The sequence below is a fragment of the Symphalangus syndactylus genome, chromosome 1 (assembly GCF_028878055.3).
Source record: "Symphalangus syndactylus isolate Jambi chromosome 1, NHGRI_mSymSyn1-v2.1_pri, whole genome shotgun sequence".
NCBI classification, from domain to species: Eukaryota; Metazoa; Chordata; class Mammalia; order Primates; family Hylobatidae; genus Symphalangus; species Symphalangus syndactylus.
In genome coordinates this window covers 147,695,452-147,713,640 of record NC_072423.2, presented here as the reverse complement: position 1 = coordinate 147,713,640, position 18,189 = coordinate 147,695,452, and the positions used below count along the sequence as shown (strand labels likewise).

General features: G+C 36.2%; 1 protein-coding gene across 1 annotated transcript in view; it reads right to left on the bottom strand.

The window, feature by feature from the left end:
• The window catches only part of DLC1 (DLC1 Rho GTPase activating protein), a 530,175-nt gene extending 527,061 nt beyond the window's left edge, over positions 1–3,114 (bottom strand). Inside the window, exon 1 of the mRNA XM_063637785.1 lies at positions 3,031–3,114. The gene's annotated coding sequence lies outside the window, so the exon portion shown is untranslated. The remainder of the gene's footprint in view (positions 1–3,030) is intronic.
• Positions 3,115–18,189: the final 15,075 nt, after the last annotated feature.

Genomic DNA, 18,189 nt, shown 5'->3' with positions numbered 1-18,189 from the left:
ACTGCTATCATCACATTACTATTCATTGGAAAGCACTTGTTAGAGTAATTAGACTTACAATATGAAGCTGGGATATGAGATGGTAACTTGGCTAACTTGTCAAAGAGTCCAGTAAAGAGCCAGGATAATAGACAAAAAAAAAAAAATAAAAAAAAAATAAACAAAACAACAACGACAACAAAAAAAGAAAACAGAAGAAAGGGGTGAGGGAACAACTGGAGTGTACATTTTCTAAAAAACCTGAGACAGTTAATTTTTACTATATGTAATTTCAAATTCTAGAAAATGCAGTCATATATAATAACAACAACAACAGCAAAACACCCTTCTTTGGTGATGTTGCTGGCTACGTAACCCAGATGCAGTATTTATATTTCATCTTGGGTCATTTCTCCATAAGTTGTTTTAATGTGTCCGCTTTTTTTCAGAATTAAGTCTACGCTTTCACATTTCCAATTAAAATATATGGCATTGAGCTCCAATGGATACCGACATCATAAAAAGGAAAACAACTACGTATTAAGTGCCTCCTGATGGATGAACACAAGGCCAGCTATAAAGTATCCAGCCAAACAGAAAACATGAATCTGAGCAATTCTCTAGCCTGAAATAGCAGTTTACAAAAACAGGGAAATCAGAGGAACATGTTAAACAACACCATGGTATTGCAATCAGCAAAATCCAGAAAGAAAAAGTGTGTAAGACAAAAATTTAGGTTATTTTCAATGATGTGTGAAGGAAAAGAGATAGAAGAAGAACTTCTAGACTAAAAGAATCTCAAAGAATCAATCAACTGCCATGTGTAGGCCTTATTTGGATGCTGATTTAAATAAATACCAAAAAAGACACATAGGAAATTGTAAGATGGTTATACACTTACTATTTTTATGACATTAAGGTTATTTTTTAAACTGTGATCATTGCATCCTAGTAATTTAAAGAAGAGAGCTTATCTTTTAGAGATGTATACAATATCGATTTGTAAATACTAAAATATTTATAAATAAAATGACGTGATATCTAGGGTTTACATCAAAATACATGGAAATTAGGATAAGTTGAAGAGGCTGTGTGTGAAACAAGAATGACTATATGTGTTAATTGTCAAAACAGTCCTGAGTACCTAGAAGATCACTATACTGCTCCATACATTTTTTGTATATGTTCAGAATTCTTTATGTATCTTAAACAGTTATGGCAAGATAATTTTTTCCCAAGTTGCTAAAACAAAACAAAATAAAATAACATAAATTTTTTCAAAATCATATTTCCCAGAATTTTGGCTTTTTGTATTTTGCAAAACTGTGAAGATTTTAAGGAAAAGACTTTTTATTCCCTGTTACTTAAAAAGAATTTATTGAGATAAAAGTATCTTCAGATAATACATTTCTGTTTGTCATCAGACAATTTTCAACAAGTAGTGGTAAAATAATTGAATTTTAAGGGACAGGTCTTTCTGCTGGGTTGGAAACTTATTTTAGATGTCAGATAATAAAATTCTTTAGGGACTTTAGGTGGCAATACCTTAGATAACCCAACCATTGATATGACAAAAATAATCAAGATGTGAATAAACTGTTCACAAACATGCTGTTTTGTTTAATAACATTTAGAATATTATCTTTTTCTGAAAATAAAAAAAACCCTTAAGTCACACGGAATAATAATGCTGGTTTTACTGTCATCCATTTCCAGGTAGTGTTTCTAACATCATGATGTTAGACATCATTAACTATGATTAATATCAGTTCATTCTGAGTATATTCTAACATAATATTCATTATGTTAACATCATCATTCATTATGAGTCTTGGTAGTATTAAAATGGTAATTCTTACACACAATTCACTGATATAGACAGAGTTTGATTAATGGGAATCACTAATTTTTTACTTTAATATTTTACATAGAATTTCCTGGCTGATATGGAAACTGAAATCCTTGAATCAACAGAAATGTAATAATATTAAAATTAGGGTATTATAAGATTAATCTTGTGCCAATATTATCTTCCTTGCAAACTCTGATAACATATTCAATATAACAAAAAAGGTGCATGTTCAATTTTAATTACTTATACTAAAATGTCTTCGCTCTCTGCATCATATTGGCAGTATGTAAATCTCCCCAGTATTAACGTTTAAGACCCTTGCCCTATTAGGAACCAACTAACTGAGTAAATGTAAGTGATTTTAAATTAAAGATGACTGCAATTACTTTAGGGAAGAAAAAATTAGCTTATCCATTAGTGTTATAGATTGCTGTAAGGGAAGCCATGCTATCTGTTCATTCAATTAACTCCCAACCTCAAAGGCAACCGATCATTTCATTTGTAACGTTGTTGATTAAGCGGCTCTGAATTTTTAAAAAGCTATGCTTTTTCAGAATATAACCTTGGTAATATGTTTCTCTTGGATTGCGTGAGTCTGTTTGGTACATTAGCTAATTGTCAGAAAAGGTAAATGATGTACTTAAGAGGTTTTGATCAAACTCTATGAAAAAGTTTATAAGAAAAATATAAAAATTTTTTTTCTAATCAACATAACTGTAAACATACATAAAATTATTCCAAAGTGCAATGATAATCTTATGATATGCCGAAATTATTCAATAAAATAATAGAGGTAGAAACAAAAGTAAAATTGAAAACCCCAACACATTATCATCTGCTTTAAATTTAACAAATATTTTCACTTTGAACTATGTAGCAGAAATCATCTTTCCAAAAAATTATGTGACAGAGCATTACAATGATCAATTATTGTTAATATGTGGTATTTCCGTGAGAAAGCATTACACATTTTTGGATGAATATAGTCAATGTCAGACAGTGACACTGAGCATCTCAACTTCTTTTACGTGTATTTAGTCACAGATATTTTTCTTTCCTTCTATAACTTCATTTCATGAATAAAATATTGTCACAATATTTTTAGAAAGAATTTAACATGCAAACTACTAACATAATAATGCACATAGTATATTGTTATATATGATACAAAGTGTAAAGGAGAAAGAAAAGAATTTTACCTGGTTAATCACATGTGTTGTTCTAAAGCAGAGTAGAGCAGATGAACTCACTGCCAATGTCTTGTCGGATAATCATGAGTGAGCTCAGCAGCAATTTCAAGGGGTGGGACTTGTCCTCAGTAATGAATTCCCAAGGGACTATTTCCAATCAGAGAATGCGATTCCAGACAATGAAACCATTCTCCATTTGTTGACCCTAGTTTTGTGTTTACAATCAGCTGTGGGTGTATTCATGCCTCAGGGAAGGAATTGCCATATATTTCACTGAGGTTTATGGTATGAAGAATATTTTGAAACAAGGATTACATGAAAACAAGATTGATCTTTAATTCCTTTGAAGTTTTTCCACCATGTATTTATGCCTTTTAATTTTTTCCCTGATTGGGATGAAAATTGGAAAAAGGCTTAACTCTAAGCAGTGCAGTCCCCTGCCTGATGAAACAGCGAAGTCCATTGAAGGAAGCTGGATAATGGAGACTCAGCCTTGGAAATCTGGATGATGGGAGTGGAGCTCACTATTTTCAGAGCCACTTTATTGAACGCGGGACAGACAGTGTTAACTATTAGACATCTCTTTATCTTATGGTTATCCGTGCATTGTATTTTCCCCCAAATTGCATATAAATTCATACATCTCATCTCTGTTTTACAAATCAGATAGTTTTGTTTGATTATCTGTCTAAAACGTACATTTTCCAGAGGGATATTTTTCCTCTAAACACTTCTCTTTACTTGTTTGCACACATTCCTCACTCAGTTCTGTCCATCTGTGTTAAGTGTATAACTGGAATACAACAACTTTGCACTAGTATGAACACCGCTGCCTTAGCGTAACAGATCTGCAGCTCATCCTCCTAATCAACCTCCCGTCCTTTTCACCACTGCCTTGTAGTCCGTACTACATAAGGCAGCCTGGCTGATTCTATTAAAATGAGTCAGCGTATGTCATTATTCCAATCTTCCAATAAGATCCATCCTAACAGTGATCTCAAAAATCCCCTAATAACCTGAAGCAGAATTATAATTCCCTACCATAGCTGGCCCTTCACCCCAGCTCTCCAACTGTAATTAATACTTACTTTTCCTTCCTCCACTTACCTCCACACTCTCTGTACTCCAGGTACATGGGACCTCCTGCCATTCCTCAAAGGTGTCAAGTGCACGCCTCCCTCAGAAAGTTGGACCTGCTGATTACTCTCCTGAAATACACTTTTACGAGTGGATTTCTCTGTGTTTAGATCTCCATTCAAATGTCAGTTCAACTGTGAGATCTTCACTGACTACTTGTAGAAATAACAGATGTCCTCTTTACCACACTCTCCTTACTTTGCTTTATGTTGTTACAACATTTATTTATCTAAGTGTTTATTTGCTTACTATTTATCTCGCCAATAGTATGGAAACTCCATGAGAAAGGAGACTTTATTTGCTGATTTACCTTAACACCCAGGACAGGGCTTTGCGGTGAATAGGTATTCAATAAATATTTTTTAAATTAATGGCTAATTAAGCTTAAGCTTTACTTTTCTTCCCCATTTTAGACTATTCTAACCAACGGAATCTAATGCAATAGAAGTATCAGTCTATCTAGGGGAAAGAAGTATCAGTCCAATCTAATGGAAAAGAAGTATCAGTCTATCTAACGGATAGAAGTATCAGTCTATCTAATGGATAGAAGTATCAGTCTATCTAATGGATAGAAGTATCAGTCTTTCTAATGGATAGAAGTATCAGTCTATCTAATGGGTAGAAGTATCCATTAATGGAGTAGAAGTATTAGTCTATCTAATGGAAAGAAGTATCAGACTATCTAACGGAGTAGAATTATCAGTCCAATCTAATGGAAAAGAAGTATCAGTCTATTCTAACAATGGCTTTTTGACTGCATTAATTAGCATAATTAATTTTAAATCCTAAAGCTTGAAGACCTCTAACATTCACCATGATTAATTGTCTATTACCATCCTGGAATGCATTGACCCTATGGACAATTTTTTTTCTTGATCTGTATTTATACCCATTCAATTGGCTTAATTACCCTTATTATAAGAAAATATACTCTGCATAAAAATTGGTTCCTTTCCTCAAATAATCTCTTAGAAGTTTCTGAAAGACTCTGAATAACCCTCTGTTTTCTTCCTTAAAATATGCCAAACTTTCTCTGAAGCACTAATTTCCTACATGTCTTAATTTATCTCTTTCACTATGAAATTTTATCTCCCTATTCATTTTGACAAAACTTCTGCATCTCTATTAAAAGCTTAAGACTTTAAACGAAGTGTCAATTTAATGAAATGATAAGCACAAAAAAGTATTTGCCTCTGTTGAAAGTAAGACTTCACTTTTCAATTCTATATCTAATTAAAGTCGATGCTTATTTCCAGGTGATGGGAGGGAAAATGGTTAAACCAATACATAACTCTCATTTTTCCAAGACCTCTATCTTTTTTTGGTTTCTTCTTGTTGTTGTTTGTTTTTACTTTAAGTTCTGGGATACATGAGCAGAACGTGCAGGTTTGTTATATAGGTATACATTTGCCATGGTACTTTGCTGCACCTATCAACCTCTCATCTAGGTTTTCAGTCCTGCATGCATTAGGCATTTGTCCTGATACTCTCCCTCCCCTTGTTTCCCAACCACCAACAGGATCCTGTGTGTGATGTTCCCCTCCCTGTGTCCATGTGTTCTCATTGTTCAACTCCCACTTATGAGTGAGAACATGCAGTGTTTGGTTTTCTGTTTCTGTCCCAGTTTGCTGAGAATGATGGCTTCCAGCTTCATCCATGTCCCTGCAAAGGACATGAACTCATTCTTTTTTATGGGTGCATAGTATTCCATGGTGTATATGTGCCACATTTTCTTTATCCAGTCTATCGTTGATGGGCATTTGGGTTGGTTCCAAGTCTTTGCTATTGTAAGTAGTGCTGCAATAAACATACATGTGCATGTGTTTTATAGTAGAATAATTTATAATCCTTTGGGTATATACCCAATAGTAGGATTGCTGGGTCAAATGATATTTCCGGTTCTAGGTCCTTGAGGAATCACCACACTGTCTTCCACAATAGTTGAACTAATTTACACTCCCACCAACAGTGTAAAAGCATTCCTATTTATCCACATCCTATCCAGCATCTGTTGTTTCCCAACTTTTTAATATTCTCCATTCTAACTGGCATGAGGTGGTATGACATTGTGGTTTTGATCTGCATTTCTCTAATGACCGGTGATTATTAGCTTTTTTTCATATACTTGGTGTGGGCGAAGGATTACCTAAGTGCCAAGGCAAGAGATTGAAGGCACAAACTGTTTCAGTATAATAAAGAAAATAAAATAAGAATAGTCATAATACAAATTAGATATAGAGATGATCATGGACAATTATCAATTTTAATATTACTCTTTGTTGCATTACTAACATAACCTAGGAATAACCGGCGAGTATAGGGTCAGGTGCTGAAGGGACATTGTGAGACGTGAACTAGAAGGCAAGAGGTGAGCCGTCTGTCACGCCCGCATAAGGGCCGCTTGAGGGCTCCTTGGTCAAGCGGTAATTCCAGTGTCTGGGAAGGCACCTGTTACTTAGCAGACCATGAAAGGGAGTCTCCTTTCCTTGGAGGAGTCAGGGAACTCTCTGCTCCACCAGCTTCTTGGCGAGGCTGGATATTATCCAGACCTGCCCGCAGTCATTCGGAGTCCTAAACCCCATGTTTCTTGTCCACTTTCATGTTCCTCCCGTACTCCTGGTTCCTCTTTGAAGTTTGTAGTAGATAGCGGTAGAAGGAATAGTGAAAGTCTTAAAGTCTTTGATCTTTCTTATAAGTGCATAGAAGAAAACGCTGACATATGCCACCTTCCCTCTCTGCTTCTGCTACCTAAAAGGGAAGGGCCCCCTGTCCCACGATCATGTGACTTGCTTGAACTTATCACTCACTTGGACGACTCACCCTGCTTACCCTGCCCCCCCTGTCTTGTATGCAATAAATATCAGCACGCCCAGCCATTCTGGGCCACTACTGGTCTCCTTGTCTTGGTGGTAGTGGTCTCCCGTGGCCAAGCTGTTTTCTCTTTATCTCTTTGTCTTGTGTCTTTATTTCTTACAATCTCTCATCTCCACACACGGGGAGAACACCTGCTAAGCCACATAGGGCTGGACCCTACAGTTGGCTGCATAAATGTCTTCTTTTGAGAAGTGTCTGTTCATATCCCACTTTTTGATCTCTATCAATTTCTAAAAGTTTTAAAAGTTCTGGGAAGTCATAGGTTTAAGATATGGGAAGCAATATGAGAGCTATTATGTTCAAATGCAGGGGATGTTGTATATATAGGATTGGGATAGTTTAAGAACGGTTGAAATGTTCAGATGTTTTATTAAGCTGACTTTTTAAAAGTAAACATATTTATCTGCAAGTACAGTGAAATAACTATAAACGCAGTAATTCAATCAAAGAGTGAACAGTACCAAGGTCCTAATTGTTTGAAAACAGTTTCCATTTGTTTTTGGTTGCATATTATTAGGATTCTAGCAAGATTAGTCTGTTTGTCTCCATGTTTGTATTTATCCGTCCATCCATCATCCATCCATCCATCCAACCATTTGTTCATCATCCATCCATCTGTCCAACCTCCATTCATATTTTATCATACTTATATAAGCAGAATACTTAACAGCATGTTTAGTTGGGGAAATAACCAGTTTGAAGGAACATTGGCCATAATCCTTTACACAGAGTTCTGGAGCTCCTTACTTTGCCAAGGATTCATTTTATTTGTTGGATTACACGGAAATGAAGTCACAGGCAGGTGCTGAGCTGCACCAGGGAACTCAGAGGGCTTGAGGCAGTAGCTAATGACCAATGGGCAGTGAAGTGTTTGGATATTTAACGTATCTAACAAGAATTATGGCTGGTTAAATTATTTAAACTCCACATTTATAAATTACACACACATAAATAAATTTCAAAGTTGAAATAAAGCTGAAGCAAAAACTGTAGTGTCTGTATAATATTTTGAGCCACAGTAACTCTCGGAGCAAGGTTGCTTATCAACATTAGTGGATAAAAGCTCATATTTCAAAAAAAATAAAAACTTTTTGGCTGACTTCTTGTCAGATTTTACTTGGTAATTTGGCTGACGAAAGGGATGTAATAGAAGGGAAATAGTCAACATAGTCAACTCTACCAATTTCTTATTGCTGTTTTTGTTTGTGTTATTATTTTTATCATTACAATACATATATAGAAGGTAGTTGACTGCTAAGATCAGTACAGAGAATACAGAAGAATAAAGAAATCTACCTATCATCTGGAAATTAATTGCTCTTCCCTGCTCCATTAGAGCTTTGCTCATACCACCCTTGAAGCCTTTATTATATTGCATGTGATTATTTCCTGTGATGCTTTCCTGTTTTGGCTACTTGACTGTTCTTTTGGGATAAGGATAGGAAATCGTCATTTTTAACAAGGTCCTGGTGTAACTATTGTGCATGATAAATTTGAAATCCCTAAATCAGATAAAGAACTCCTCACAAAAAGAGTCATTTTATTCATTGCTATATCCCCTAACCTTCACAAATCTTTGGTTTTAGATATCTCTTAATGATCATTACTTGAACAAATTTTTATTGTTCTTTGCCAAGTTTAGTGGGAGCTACTGGTGATGATATTTACAGATATAAATATGCACGTACAACCAAAAGATGTTCAGTTCTGTTGGGAAACCTGGCAGAAACTGTCAAATGACAAATACAGTCAAATCAGTTTAAGTAGTGAATAAGTGGTATAGGTAACACAAACTCCAAAATAGGGTCTGGTTCTTTCACAGTTAAGAAAGAGAAATGAAGAAGAAAATTCTAACATGCATTATTAAAGCATTTGGTAGTTTTCAGTGGTCCTTGTAGCTGAATTGCTTTCTTAAATATCAGTGCAGGATTATTTGTAAATAGGCTTGGAATGCCTTTAAGTTGCCTATGAAGGCGTAATAGTCATTGCAATAGTTGTGATCTGATAGTGGTAAACAATAATTTATGGTAAATAAATAAATAAATGTGTGTGTGTGTGTGTGTGTGTGTCTATTAGATGAAGACCAGGAAATGAAATATCAGTCCTATTTTCATTTTTCTTTTATCTATGAAACCTTTCAAAACTAAGGTGTGGACTTGTGAAATACTCAATATTGAAAAAGTTACCAGTACTCAGTACCCAGGCATCATATTGAGACAAGGTCTAAATTCCAGGAGAAAGTGTTGTCAACGTAAACTTCAAACAAATTGAGATAAATCGCACTATCACATAGAAGGAAGTTCTCTGTACTTAAAATTACCTGAGCAGTGGGTTCTATTCCATCTCACTTCCCTGTTGTCAAACATGTATTTCCCTTTTTAAAACAAATGAACAAATAATCCCCATTCAAGATAGTCCTCCACTTCTGTGTATAACTCTAATATCTCTACACCAATGTCAATCACTATCCCCATTCTCTTCCTCCGACTTCAGATCACTGTTTTAATATAGTGAAAGTTATCTGTACTTGTCTTCTTTTCCGATGGACTTCTAACCCAACGTGGTAAATCTTTTGCTTTCCATTCCTGGAAAGCCCTCTCTTTAGGCCACAAATGACTTCTCAGTTGCATGTCTTTTCTCAGGGGATAATTCATGCTGCATTGTTCTTCTTTATAATGCTAGTTCTTGGAGAGAGTCATGTAATAAAAAATAGGATTTTATTACCAACAATATCGGGAAATACTGCATACTTCATTTCCCAATATTTGAAAACAAAACTTGAGGACAATCACCATATGTTGGCAAGAAAACTCTTCAGCATGGGAATTCATTTAACAATATGTAACTCGAATATGTTTCCAAATTGCTCATTTTATTGCTTTCCATTCACTTTTCTCAGTACCATTTGATGTTTTGGATCTGAGACTACTTCCTTTACTATTTATCGCCAAGGACTGTACTTCATATTGATTTTTTTTTTTTTTTTTTTTTTTTTTAAGATGGAGTCTCGCTCTGTCACCAGGCTGGAGTGCAGTGGCATGACCTTGGCTCACTGCAACCTCCGCTTCCCAGGTTCAAGCAATTCTCCTGCTTCAGCCTCCTGAGTAGCTGGGATTACAGGCATGTGCCACCATGCCCAGCTAATTTTTGTATTTTTTAGTAGAGACAGGATTTCACCATGTTGGTCAGGCTGGTCTCGATCTCGTGACCTCGTGATCCACCCGCCTCGGCCTCCCAAAATGCTGGGATTACAGGCATGAGCCACTGTGCCCAGCCTTCATATTGATTTTATAAGCTGTAAGTAACTGCTAAAACTTGGATGGGTTAATTTTACTTCGTAAATCTGTCTGTTTTCATTCTCTCCTATTCTTTGTCTGCCCCCACTCCATATTCTCTATGATTTACTCTGCTAAATCAGGCATTCGGCAGTGATGTGGTAAAGATTGATTATTATAGCCTCGCCTCTAGTTTTTCACCTCTCAAGTCCATTCTCCACTCAGTAGCTGTAGTTAGATCTTTCTTAAAAGCCATTTCCAATTATCTCATGTGTCTGCTTAGCACTTGCGTGAGTTTACTAGGGCTGCCGGAACAAAGTACCACAAAATGGATGGCTTAAATCACATAAATGTATTGTCTCACGGTTCTGGAGGCTGGAAGACTGACATGAAGGTGTCGGCAGGGTTGCTTCCTTCTGGGGTCTCTGAGGGAGAATTGGTTCCAGGCCTCTCTCTCACCTTCCGCTGCTCTGCTGGGAATCTTTTGTGTTCCTTGGCTTCGGGTGCATCACCAGTATCTCTGCCCCATCTTCACATGATGCTCTCCCTGTATCCATGTCTGTCTCCAAATTTTCTCTTTTTCTGAAGACACCAGTCAAAGTGGATTAAAGCTTGCCCTAATGATCTCACTTATACTTGATTACTTCTGTACAGACTCTGTCTCCAAATGGAGTCACTTTCTGAGGTATTGGGGCTTAGAACTGCAACATATTTTTTTATTTGTGGGGACATAATAATTCAACCCAAATCTTTCTACTTATAAAATGTTTGCTACTTCTAACATGAAAATTCCTTTACATGTCATAGGAGATTCCCGAAGATCTCATTCCTGCCTTCACTAACTTCAACTCTTGCCACTTTCAAAATATCTTGCTCCTCTCAAATTAAGGAGGCAGGGAAAAAAGCTTCTGAAGGAATTTTTATGGTATCACCAATAAAACATAAAAGAAGAATACCGATAATCTCACGTAGGTTTCCTGGCTAACTCTTATTCTTTCATTAGGGCTCAACATAAGAGTTACCTATTTGGCAAGCAATCCAATTACTCAAGTTTAGTTGGGTAACTTTTGTGCATTTAATATTCTTCCATCTTTATTTTAAACCTCTTCACAGGTCACTGTGAGCACCCTGAGGGCAAACTCCATCATGTTTATTTCTGTGGCACAACCCAGCTCCTGTTTGAACAATGATTAAATGGATGCACCTTCCAGGGAGCATGTGGGAAGTGGATTTATTCCAAGAGGTGAAAAATGAACACACTAGGGCAGGACATCAGGGTTATTTGATCTGGGAAAGAATACCAGAAATTACGATGGAGGAAAGAGATGTAAACTTGGTCAAAATAGAGGGGAACGAAATAAGGCAAAGCATCAAATAAAGATAAAATTATGAGACTCTTTGTCCACTGCCATAAGATAGCTTCAAACAGTAGAAAGAAAATGTAATTTGCAATTAGACAACAGCATAGTTCGAACTCCAGCTCTGGCACTTATTCTTAGATCATGCATGTGTTGCTTAAATTCCAAGGTTTTATTTCTTAGAGCATAAAATGGTGATAATGCCACCTATTTATGAGGGCTTAATAAGTAACCTTAGTTTCCTCAATTCCACAATAACCTCAATAAAATAGAGACCCAATGTTTTATATTAACATTGTAATGAAATTGTGAAATATCTTATCCTTGCTCTCAGGAGAAACTTGCCACCCAACAGACAGATGAATCACATGTTAGGTAGAGTTTTCACAACTGGTGCATGTGCAAATTTAGTTTTACCTCGCAGATGTTAGTATCATATAGTTTTAACTTAAATGTGGATTCATAGTTGTAGCTTCAGTTTTCTTTGAAGGAAAATTATAGGACTCAGCACTGCCATAAGAAGTTAATGTGCATGCAGAAATCTCCTATCATACTAGCGAGAAAGGCAGCAGAGACAAACAGTAGAAGTCGTCAAGTATATAGAGGAGGAAAATACAACTGTTGGGCGGTAGAGAGTATCACATTTTGCTATAAAAATACCTGCGTTATTTGAATCATGTATGATGACAAGGCACTTATGTTTGTGAAATTAAATAATTTAACCATTTTAAAGCAGAAATTGCCAAATCGATTAGAGTATTTCATCCTATTTTCCAGAAAACAGAAAAGGTTGATGTGGCAAATTGATGCACCCTAATTAACTGTCAAACAAACACTTAATGTTTCCATATCAAAAGCTTACTAATCGGCCAGGCGCGGTGGCTCACGCTTGTAATCCCAGCACTTGGGGAGGCCGAGGCGGGCGGATCACGAGGTCAGGAGATCGAGACCCAGGTGAAACCCCGTCTCTACTAAAAAATACAAAAAATTAGCCGAGCGTGGTGGCGGGCGCCTGTAGTCCCAGCTACTCGGAGAGGCTGAGGCAGGAGAATGGCGTGAACCCGGGAGGCGGAGCTTGCAGTGAGCCGAGATTGCGCCACTGCACTCCAGCCTGGGCGGCAGAGCGAGACTCCGACTCAAAAAAAAAAAAAATAAATAAATAAATAAAAAATAAATGCTTACTAATCAACTTACTAAAGAAAGTTGTTTAACTTTTGGAGTTCCATAAATTAATTAAAGAAAAAGTAAAACCATGAATTTAGCCATAGGAAACATTGGAAAATCCCTCAGTAGTCCCCCCTTATTTGCTGAGAATATATTCCAAGACTCCCAGCAAATGCCTGAAACCAGGGATAGTACCAAACTCTATACATACAATGTTTTTTCCTATATGTACACCTATGATAAATGTATGATAAATGTACAAATATGGCATAGTACTCTTGTGCTTTGGGACCATTATGAAGTAAAATAGGGATTATTTGAACACAAGCATTGAGATACCACAAATGTTGATCTAATAATCAAGATGGCAACTAAGTGACTAAAGGACAGGGAGTGTCTACAGTGTTGACACGCTAGAAAAAGATGATTTATGATTCCAGATGATTTGTAGCAGGGCAGAGAGAGATTTCATCATGCTACTCAGAATGGTGTGCAATTTATAACTTATGCGTTGTTTATTTCTGGGATTTTCCATTTAGTATTTTTGGACCACGATTGACTATAAGTAACCAAAACCATGGAAGGTGAAACTGTGGATAAGCAGGGAGCACGGTATGCTCAAGAGGTCAAGATCACGAGCAAAGCTTATTAATAGAGCAAAATGCAATTTTGCAACCAGGTGCAGCTGCTAAAGAATGAAAACGATTTGGACAAATCTAGTCTCTGGATTTGGAGAAGGCTTATATGCAAACGTTCGTTCTGATACTGAAGAATACTTTGAATTACTAAGATGGATGAAATGCAATCATAAGTTATTTTTGAGTGGTTAAAACTGGATATTTAATATGCTTATTTTCTCTTTTAAAGAGCTTATTAAAAATGTATTTTACACTTATTGAAGTTGTTTTCCAATTGCTACATTGTGTCCTTTTTTTTTTTTTTTTCTTTTGAGATGGAGTCTTGCCCTGCTGCCCAGGCTGGAGTGCAGTGGTGTGATGTCGGCTCACAGCAACCTCCACCTCTCGGGTTCAAAGGATTTTCCTGCCTCAGCCTCTCAAGTAGCTGGGATTACAGGCGCCTGCCACCAGGCCCAGCTAATTTTTGCATTTTTAGTAGAGACAGGGTTTCACCATGTTGGCCAGGCTGGTCTCAAACTCCTGACTTGTGATCCGCCTGCCTTGGCCTCCCAAAGTGCTCGGATTACAGGCATGAACCACTTTGGCCGGCCAATAAATATTTTAAAGAACATTTTACTTGCCTCATGATAAGGACTCAATATTGGAATATTTGGGGCTTTGAAGGTCAAATCTTGAATACCTATAAAGCACTCTTAAAATACTCTTAGCTAGAAGCTGACTAGTTTTCTCTTCCATTTTACTGCCCAGCTCATGCTGTGGTTGCTGCTTCTTCAGTGTTTTCTGAGTTACAAACGAAGAAACGTAGCTGGGGTGCAGAGAAATTACACTTAAAGTGAGAACAGCTCCTGTATAAACAATAGATCTAGAAGGAGCTTCGAACATGAACAGAACACCACCAATAACACAAGTTTCATAAATAGATGTATGCGTCTTTTAAAAATCACCTTTATGAGGACAACACGTTTGTTTTCTAAGAAAAGGATTAAATATAAATATGTAATAATATAAAAATGTAAATATGTAAAAAGTCTGTTGGGAAACTTTCTATGCTGAGATCTAAAATGTTACTTATATGATGTACAGATATTTCATTGAAGAAGTAAAGTTTTAAAAAGTTACTTGGTCTTTTTTTTTACTATAAATTTAGAAGTTAAGGAGATGGCATTCTAAAGACTTTTAGAATTACTAACAAAGAAATATGTCCCTTATTTTTGTTTTGGAAAGTATTTTCAAATAACCTTTGAAGTGGTGTTTATAAGATCACTATATTCCAGGCTTTGGAAATCATTTTCTCAGATCAAATACAAGCTTAAGATACCATTTAACTGTTCTCAGTATGGGAATAAATTTGTTCATTTCTGAGTTCTGTGTTGTGCTTATATTAAATTACTGTCTAACTGGTTTCCATCCACTTTCCAGATTACCTTAATAGAAAATAACATTACTGCCCCAGGTCATTTTTCCTCATATAAATGGATTAGATATATATTTTTTCTCAGTGCTCCTTTAGGGAGATTTAATCTGGCAGCAGTATTTTCTGTGCTTTACCCTGGCGTGATATCCATTACCATTAGTGGACAAGGTATAGTTAGATGTTAATGAAATTATGTTATTCCATTTTGGAGGTGGATTAAAATAATCCTTTTTACTTGAAAATGGAAAACCTTTCTGCATGGTTAGCAGCTGTCATTCTAATTTATGATGCAATATGCAGAGTGGTAGGAGAGAAAAGAGTACTTCAGAAACAAAACAGAGTTCCAGAAGAAACCCCTGTCATTTATACACCTAGAAAAAGGCTCACTTTATATTTGGCAAATGAACATTTTCTGGAAGTCTGAAGTCAAGCCCTTTTCTCTGAGCTCTGTGAAATTAGAAATGGGAATCGGTATTTCGTGGCATCTTTATTCTAAAGAGCTCCAAATTAATAAACACGTTATTGCATCTTTGGATTTATTCATGAGACAGAACATCAGAGCATTTGCAAATGGTGCTGGGTTTGCTGGAAGCCCTCTATGCCCAAAGGTTGGAATAAAGCCTATTATTCCCGTGGTCTTCTGTGCCCCTTCCAGACTAAGCTGCAGGATTAATGACTTAAAAAAATTATTGGATTTAAAGAGTTAACTGCACGTTAAAAGTATTTTTTCTTACCTCAGTTTCTGTTCCCTGTGTGTTAAAATTCCTCTCTCTTTACTCACTGTCTACTCATCACTTAATGTTTAATGCTTGTGTGGCCTCCCCAGGTAGAGGGAGCAAAGATGGGTATAGAAGAGAGGGGACAAATGACAATAGAATGTAGCCATTATGTGTGAAAATAACCTAAACTCAATTTATCGAGGCCCTAGAGGGACCTATTTGGAAAGCCCCAAGCAAGCAGAACGAATGCAAAATTTTGCTTTTAATCCTAGTATTCTAACATGGCACAGGGAAATCTTGTTTAATTTTACAGTTTTTTTATTTGAGGCATTGAAAGAATAATGAAAATTAAACCAATACAAAGGACATTTTATTTGAAATATTGAATGAATAATGAAAAATAAACCTATAAAATGTGCATTGTGTAACTCTAAATATGCTAGTCTATGTATTTTCTGATTTTATCTTCTAAAGAGCCGTAGGCGTACATGGTGTCTGTACCTTTAAGATAATCCGGTATTACAGTTTTTTAACCTATTTTCTAGAAAACTGGAGCTGAAAAAATTAAACAAGCAGCTTTAAAAGCTGTTTTTTAACCCTCTGTGCATACACATCCTTAGCATGTTTTCTTTCATCCTCACACCCATAACAAGACTGGAGCATCTCAAAAAATCACATCTGCCTTAGGAAAGCTAAAGCTTTCTAAAAGCCCCAACCAGAAGACCTGGCTTAGCTCCAACCACTTGTGAAAGGGGAAAGAAGTTGCTAGAATTGGTTTACACTTCTCATGAGTCATCCCCTGGAGGAAGGGTACTGTTCATTTCTATCGCCAAGAATAAAGAATCTTTGCCACACGTGTTGTGAGCCGGGAAGGAGGGAGGCTATTGTTAAATCAGCAATAGCCAGTGTCGAGGTCTGTCACACCAGATAGGACTCCTTGCTTAGGATTCTTTCTGCTCAGAGGCAGACTTGTTTTTATCTTGCAGTAGTTTAATGTGTAATCCTCCCAGAAAACCGTAGCTTCCAGCTCCTGAAACAACAATAACAATAATGATATTTTTCTTTTCCACTGGTTTGGAATAGGGTCAGTGTATTCACAACAAGTACTTAAATTATGTGTAAATAAAAGACATAATATGTCATTTACAGTAGAAATCTATCAAATAGGTGGCAAACCAGGCAGTGAGTTTCTGCGGAAAATGCACCTGTTTTAGAAGCAGTATTTAAATTTGAGTTCTGCCGTTAAGTAGCTATGTTAACTTGGGGGATTTATTTATCCTTTTAGAGACTCCGTTTACTTAAATAAAATAGGATTGCTACTTGCAGAATGCTGTGATCATTAAATGAGATTACATATAGAAAGCATTTATCACAATTTTTGGCACATACCAACAGCCTAATAAATGGTAGCAAATATCATAATATAGGCCCTAATATATCCACTTTATTATAACAAAAACCTGTGTTCTTACATGTTTCTGAGGGTGAACGTGTTCCATCTAGGAAATGTATGGATTTTTACAGATGAATCGTCACTTAGATGAGGTTAACAATTGGATGTATTACTAGGCTAACTGTAGACTGTACTTGTTTGCTACCAAATGTACTATTTCTAAGCAACAGTCACATGTTCCTTCTTGGCAGGTTCACTTACAAAGTACCACTGGATTAAGTGCTACAGAGATTTATCCTGCTATTGTAAAACAGGGCACAAATTTGGTAGAAAATTATAGCATCTGGTCATGACACTGATAGAAAAGTGAAGAGTTGCATTTTGAGTACTCTGTGATATAACTTGCACCCTCATTTCACCCGGGACTGGAGAAAAGCTCAGGTGTTCTATGTTTACTTCAGGAGCTTGCTGGACTAAATGACCTTCTATTATTTTTTTACGGAAGTATCTTTCTTTTCTTATTTTTTGTTTTCCTTTTAAAATTTATTTATTTATTTTTTTAATAATACTTCATGTTCTAGGGTACATGTGCACAACGTGCAGGTTTGATACATAGGTATACATGTGCCATGTTGGCTTGCTGCACCCATCAACTCATCATTTACATTAGGTATTTCTCCTAATGCTATCCCTCCCCCAGCGCCCCACCTCCTGGCAGGCTTCCATGTGTAATGTTCCCCATATTTTTCCCAGATCGTGAAATTGTCTTTTTTTCCAATTAGATAAAATTCTAATTACGGATTGGACATGAGATAACTGTATACATTTTGAAGTGTTTACTTAAAGGTGAAGTTAATTTTTATCTAGCTGTTAAGAAGAAAGTTAACAATTAATTAGACCAGGTATTTTAAAGTTGATTTTTTACAGTTTTCCTTCACTTTTACAAGAATTTATAGGAAAAAGAGGAACTAACAAATTTTTCATCTAATGCCTTAAGGCAATAAATTATTGAAGACTTAAAAGCATTTTAAGTACCACTTAAAATAATGAAATTGGCTCTATTTACCACTGTGTTGAACCATAATGTAATTCACTCTATTGATGATTAGTGGAAATGTTAATGAAAATAACTAATTTATTCTCCTAGACAGTCAAACACACTGCAAAATACGTCCAACGCCAAACACAGCTTCCTC